Source organism: Macrotis lagotis, chromosome 5, assembly GCF_037893015.1.
Source record: "Macrotis lagotis isolate mMagLag1 chromosome 5, bilby.v1.9.chrom.fasta, whole genome shotgun sequence".
NCBI lineage: Eukaryota > Metazoa > Chordata > Mammalia > Peramelemorphia > Peramelidae > Macrotis > Macrotis lagotis.
Window position 1 is genome coordinate 250,781,943 of NC_133662.1, and position 6,911 is coordinate 250,788,853.

Genomic DNA, 6,911 nt, shown 5'->3' on the forward strand with positions numbered 1-6,911 from the left:
TGCATAATTCAATATATACTTGAGGCATAGGAATAAATGGAATCATAAAGTAGATGCTTGCTAAATGTTTGTTTGTTGATTGACTGCATGTATACAATTAGTACCTGGAGGCTGTCTATTGTTTATCTCTTAAATTTTCAATGAGCAACCTGACTTGTTTTCTGACCACACATTTCTCTAATGATATCCTTTACACTGGTTATCTAGTTGGAAATATGTTGCAGCCTGCTCATGCCTATAATCTATCCTATGGGTGACCCACAAATTAAATCCTTGGTTGATTGTGGCATTCCATGATTCACATAATTGGCAGTTCAGTCTTAATACCTTTACTCTGTTGATGCCAGGCAAACTGGCACATCATTTCCCTTGAGGAAGGAGATCTCTGCCAGGATACTTGCTAGGGTTCACAGCAATAATGTGTGTGATCATCCAAATTCCATCATATTCTCAACCAACTTAACTTTTATTATGTGTTTCCAACATCTCCAGAAATACATTGCACAAATTACCCACCTACGCTTCCTGCAGCACAGTCTATGATCAGTTATCATTTCCAGCTACAGGTTGGAGCTTACTTGCTCCCTGCAATGACACATCTTGAAGAGAATAATTGCTTCCTTGGCAGCCTGGCCCCATAGAAAAGCAGGGTTGGCTCTGAGATTCTCCTCCAAATTTTTAAAAGTGTCTTTCATGTCTTTAAAAGAAAAGGGTGTTTAAATACTAGGGAAATGATCGAGAAGCAGAAGGATCAGACATTTTCTTCCTCTACCAGAGGAGAGAACTAGAAGCAATGAGTACAAGTAGTGAGGAGCAATGAGAACAGGGATATATTTGAAGTCTGAAGACTAATGTTTGTATCCAGGTTATGCAGCTTCCTGCTTGAAGGAGCACACATCCAGTTTTTTCTTAGAATCCTCTATTAACAATAAACTGTTTATTGAGCGGTCCATTGAATAGCTCAAATCAATCAATCAGTGGCAATCATTTATTAAACCTCCACTATATCAGTTTCTATGTGCTAAGTACTAAGAGTGTAAAGATAAAAAAAAAGAGTCATTCTTCCTCAGGTAGCTTGCAATCTTTTGGAATGAGTGCATATATGTGTATAAAGGAGATTACAAAGATCTGTCAACCAGAAATACAAGCTTTATTGATTTCTCTCGATCCCAGTTGATTGGATCACAGAAAAATAAGAGGCGAGTGGGTTTTGGACACTATCCAATATCCCATCCCTTCTGCCAGCTGGCCAAGTATTTCCTTTAAAGGTATTAAAATGTAGTTGGTGGGGGCAACTTGGTGATACAATGTATAGAGTATCATCCCTGGCAGGAAGACCTGAGTTCAAATGTGGCCCCAGACATGCAATTTCCTTGCAAAAAAAATGTTGGCGTTTCAACTGAATCAGGAAGGAAATCAAGGAATAGAGGTGAGGAGGGAAGGGAATTCCAAGAAAGGGAGATAGATAAAGAGTGAAAATGCACAGAGGTTAAAGAGTGTAGAAAGAACATCAAGAAAGGCAGTTGGGTTAATCATGGACTATGGAAAAGGGAGTAGAGTTTAATAATGCTGGAGAGGTATAAGCTTCAACCATCATAGAGGAATTGAGGTTTAATTCTAGAATTAATAGAGAGCCTCTGGAATTTCTTGAATAGGGGAATGCAGAAGATATGAACTTTAAGAAAATCACTTTGTCAGCTTTATCAGCTGAATGATATTCAGATAGTCTTGAGACCAGGAATTTCACCTCGAGGTTAATACAAATATCAAAGGAAGATTAGAAGGACCCAAGTAGGGTAGGAACTTTTCCTTATTTGGAAATAAAAAAAAAAAAACCCAACAAGTGGAATTGATTGGCACTAATCCAAAACTTTTCAAGCTGGTCCAAACCGATTTGAACTGGTGAAAATCAGTTGGAAATGGATGAATATATTAATTTTGCAATATTCCTCCCCCCCTCCAATTCCTCACCAAATAAGCATATAAAATCTCACCTGGGTCAACTCAGTTCTACATATACTCTTTCTCTGACAGTAAAGTTCAAGAATAATTTGCTTTTGTAGATCATAGATTTACCTCAAAACACTTCTTAAAACTTCCCCTCAATGACCTGCTGTGATAGTTTGTCTTATGAATGAATTTATCTGTCCCTCCTTCTTAAGCCTATTTACTTAAATGAAGCCTCGTCAGTTCAGTCAGACTGATGGTCATTTCATATTGATATCTGCTTTCTAAAGTAAATTTTAAGGTACTTAGAGATGATGACCAAATTTCATACCTTTCTAAAGGGCATCAAGATAGATCTAGAATTCAATTTATGTTTCATTCTGGCATCTTACAGTAAATTGGTGGCTAATCACATTTAGTAGTTCTTAATGGTTTGATATCAATTTGGAAGGAGGTCGCTCATGGGGTGCCTGAGGCATCTGTGCTATTTCAATTTTTTTTGGATAAAGTGGCATTGTTGGAAGGATAGATTTGTAGATGACACCAAACAAAATGGATAATATTAACACATCGCATGACTCTAAGATCCAAACTGTCTCAACTAGGTTAAATGTAGGTGAAATCAAGTAAAATGGAATTTGTGGGTTCACATATAATGTCCTTTCACAAAGACGAATTGGGAAAGGTATGGCTAGATAGCAATTCTTGGCAAAAAGGATCTAGCAATTTTTGTGGATTATAATTCAATTTTTGTCAGTCGTATATCATGTGACCTAAGCAAATGTGACTTTAGGTTACATCAACAGAGTTAAATAGGCAGTGTTACTCTATATCATTGTACTCTCTCTGAGCCAGACTCCACTTGCTTAGTTCTGGATGCCATATTTTAGGAGGGACATTGATAAAATGGAGAGAATCTAGAAGAGAGCAAGCAGAATGGTGATCTTGCCACGTGAGGATTGGCTAAAGCCAATGGGATGTCTAGCCTGGAGAAAAGCAAATGGGATGTCTAGCCTAGAGAAAGAAATACCAGAGGGTAGAATTGGAAACCATCTACATGAGGGGTTTTTGCATGGAGGAAGGATTGGGTTTATTGGGTTTGGTTCCAAAGGCAGAACTAGGAAGAATGAATGTTAAAACTACAGAAATAAATTTATGGTTGATATATACAAATGTGGCGTGGAACATAAAGAGTTGGTGTTGGAGCTAGAAGACCCAAATTCAAGTCTCACTTCTGATTCATGTTGATTGTGAGAGCCTAGACAAGTCATTAACCTTTCACTGATCTGGGCTGTTCCCCAAGGGAGTAAATTGCGGAGAAGGTGTTGACTTGCTTTAATAGAGGGAGCTTCTTCATCCTCATCCAGGGAGTTGCACATGTCTATGAGATCACAAAGCCAGGTCCTATGTCCTTATCATACAAAAACCTTAGTAGCTATTTAGTTCAGTACATACCTGATAGGAAAACTCTCTGTAGCATTCCTGGCAGATGATTGAAGATTTCCAAGGAAGAAGCACCAACCACCTCTTAAGAAAAAACATCCACTTCTGTATTTGGGCAACTCTTATCATTAGAAAACGGCTTCAATTTGCTTCTTTGCAATAGACATGGCTTACTTCTAATCCTGTCTTTGGGGTCATGAAGAGCAAGCTCAATATGGTATTCCTACTTAAACAGCTGTCATGTCTCCCCTGTTGTTGTTGTCATCATCATCATCGTCCATAACTTCTCTTCCTTCAAACTATACTCATACTTACAGATTCAAGGTCCTTCACTGTACTATAATATCATAAGCCATATTTGACATTCGTAGTCTTCCATCTCTCCAAAAAAGTAGGAGAGATGCATTTCCTTCTCATCTCTCTCAGTTTTGGCCCAAGCTTGTCCCTTTTAATTCTGCAGTTAAATTTTGATTGCTTTGTTGCTGTTCTTTCCATTTACTCTGTAGTGGCCACTATAATGTGATTTCTATTATGTGTATTATTTTACTGGTTCTGATTACTTTCCCCTATCAGTTCATATACCTACTTATGTGTCTCTATATTCATAATTCTTACAGAACAGTAATATATGATTATATTTATGTTTCACTGTTTAGCCATTGAACATTTTAGTTATTTTCTAAGCATAAATGTAAATTATGTTTTAGATTTGTTTGTACATTTTTAAAAAATCAAATTGTTGGTAGATTTCCCCTATGTATACTTTTGTCTCTTCAGATAACTTCCATTTTTATTTCTCAACTTATTTGTTTTTCTTTATTTCTTTAGAATTTCATCCTTAAGAGTTCTATAGGTCCTTGGATAACTTATACTATATAATTTTTCTCAACAAATACAAATTTATTTTCTTTCACTTCTACTCCCCCCCCCTCCCCACAAAAGCAAAGCAAAGAAAAATTTGATATATAGGCAAACAAAATGAGTTTCCATATTGGTCATAAACTCAAATATCTTTACTCTGAACCCTTTGAAATCTACTTTCTTGTAGGGTGAGTGCATGTGTGACTATGGCTAACCTTTCCTCCATCAGTAACCCTAGGAGTGTGGTGATTCCCCCCACCCCAATCTCCTGAAATATTGACATAATCCCTGTCTCAGAAATCACTTCTTCCTTGTTAGTGAGAATTGAGTTCATTATGGATTTCCACTACTTGGTTTCTTCATCTTTTGAAAGATGACAATATCATTAAAGTTTGATTAGTAAAGAAGTTATTAGCTGTTCTGATTTTGTGTGAATCTGTGTATGAATGTATGTTGTCTACGTGCAAGAGAGAGAGGAGAGAGAGAGAGAGAGAGAGAGAGAGAGAGAGAGAGAGAGAGAGAGAGACAGAGAGAGAGACAGAGAGAAACAGAGAGACAGAGAGAGACAGACAGACAGAGAGAGAGAGAGAGAGAGAGAGAGAGAGAGAGAGAGACAGACAGAGAGACAGAGAGAGAGAGAGAGAGAGAGAGAGAGAGAGAGAGAGAGCTCCAGAAAATGTCAGTATAATTTCCCATCATTAAGTCATGACTGTCTCAGACATGACTTTTTCCCAAATTCCTCTTTCTTTCCAGATGGTCTGTAATATACTCCAAAGACTGAATGGTTTCTATTTCTCTACTCCTCTCCTGGCACTGATCTTTGCCCAAATGATCTCAACCATGCATTCCCTTCTTCGGTTCCTGGATTTCTTCACATTAGCATACCTTCATGATACACAACACTGACTTACCCATTTTCTCATAGTCTCCATTGTCTTGGGAGCAGGTTTTCTCACCTGGTGCAATAGATATCTAGAGGCTGAGGATTCAGAGAAATGACAGCTGTCTTAGTCAACTGTTTTGTGCCTCCACAGATACAGAAACAAAACCCTGCTACTTTGTCCTTTTATAAAGGAATTTTCAGTGACCCCAGGCAAAAGTATCCATGGATCCATGATAGACTCAAGGGGACACCAAAATGATTATGGAGGTGAGTCTTGGCTCCAAAGGGCCTTTCTTCAGTTGGTTCCAGGTCTTTGGGGGAATTAAAACAAAATATGCTGAATGAAATAGTATCCTAGTCACAATAACCCGCCCCCCCCCAACCCTTGATGATTCTTGGTGTCTAGTGCCAACTTCATGGCATAACAGTTCCCACATTTTCTTTCTTGCAGCAAAGTAAAGGGAGTCTTTTCAGAAGAGTGGCAATAGACTAAGGGTCACTGTGGGCATTCCAGATCAATTGGTTGCCAAAACTAGGTGCCAACAATACTGCTTATTCTTTTGGAGTCAATTATTGCTCGGAATTTGGCAGTTTTGCTTCTGTTTTCTGGGTTTTGTGTTATGATGACTGCCTGCTTGGTGTTGTTTCCAGCAGGATAGGGCCTCATTGACCCCCTTATTGCTTTTGTTGTTCCCTATGGATCAGGAAATATTGACCCCTTACAGTCTTTACCACTCTCTTTTCATTTTTACTGAGCCAAAACTTATGCAATTTCTGGTCCAGCAAATGACTTGGAACCTGAGGATTTGGGGCAACTATCTCCTACTCAACAGAGTCACAAGTGAAGGTGCCTATCTTCCTCCTCTCAAAGTGTGCTTAATGACCAAATAAAATTAGTTTGCATGGAAATTCTGACCAGTCTGAGAAATTCCTGAGCCTACTAGGTTGAATATGTCTTTAAAAAATGCCTTACCTTGATGGACTCGCTCATTCCATCAGTGCAACAATCAGGGACAACTTGGGGCTCTCTGTGATGGAGAATAGTATCTGTATCCAGTGGAGTTTGAACAAAGACCAAGGACTATTAACTTTAATTTACAAAAAAATCCTGATATCTTATTGTCTGATCTTGCTATCTCTTTTACTCTGTGTTTCTTCCTTAAGGATATGATTTCTCTCTCATCACACTCAATTTTGATCAACGTATACCATGGAAACAATATAAAGACTGACAAATTGCCTTCTGTGAGGGGTTGTAGGGAAGTAAGATTAGGGGAGAAAACTGTAAAACTCAAAATAAATGAAATCTTTAATTTAAAATTAAAAAAATAAAAAATAAAAACATGCCTTAGCTCTAAAGAACCAAACCTAGGTTTCAGATCAATCCACCTGAGAGTAGATTGTTAACTCAAGTTAACTCAAGACTCCTTGAGGGTCTACATCATAGCATCTTGACTTTCAACCCCCCCTCCATCCAGAAACATATTACAAAAATGGGTTTCATATGACCAAATAAGAGAGATACTTGTGAGGGTAGATTTGCAAATTTCTACTGAGATCACTATAGTCACCTTACTTTTGCTCAAACTTTAATTTGTAAATAGACATTTGAAGCCATGAGTTTTACTTCTGGTTCTTGTCATGGTTTTATCTCCTGTAATCTAGTTGTCTCAAGCTATCTTTCTTTCCTTCACTGTATCTATACTCAATAGTATATAACTTGGTAGATATCTTCTATATATCCTTCCCTTCTCCATTTTTAAAATTAATAGTCCTT

At 37.8% G+C, this 6,911-nt stretch overlaps 1 long non-coding RNA gene across 1 annotated transcript; it reads left to right on the forward strand.

Annotated features, from left to right (window-relative positions):
* Nucleotides 1-3,433: 3,433 nt before the first annotated feature.
* Nucleotides 3,434-6,010, forward strand: LOC141490159 (uncharacterized). Its single transcript, XR_012469072.1, has 3 exons — nt 3,434-3,607; nt 5,286-5,401; nt 5,918-6,010. It is a non-coding gene; the product is annotated as an uncharacterized LOC141490159 (long non-coding RNA).
* The last annotated feature ends 901 nt before the right edge of the window (nt 6,011-6,911 follow it).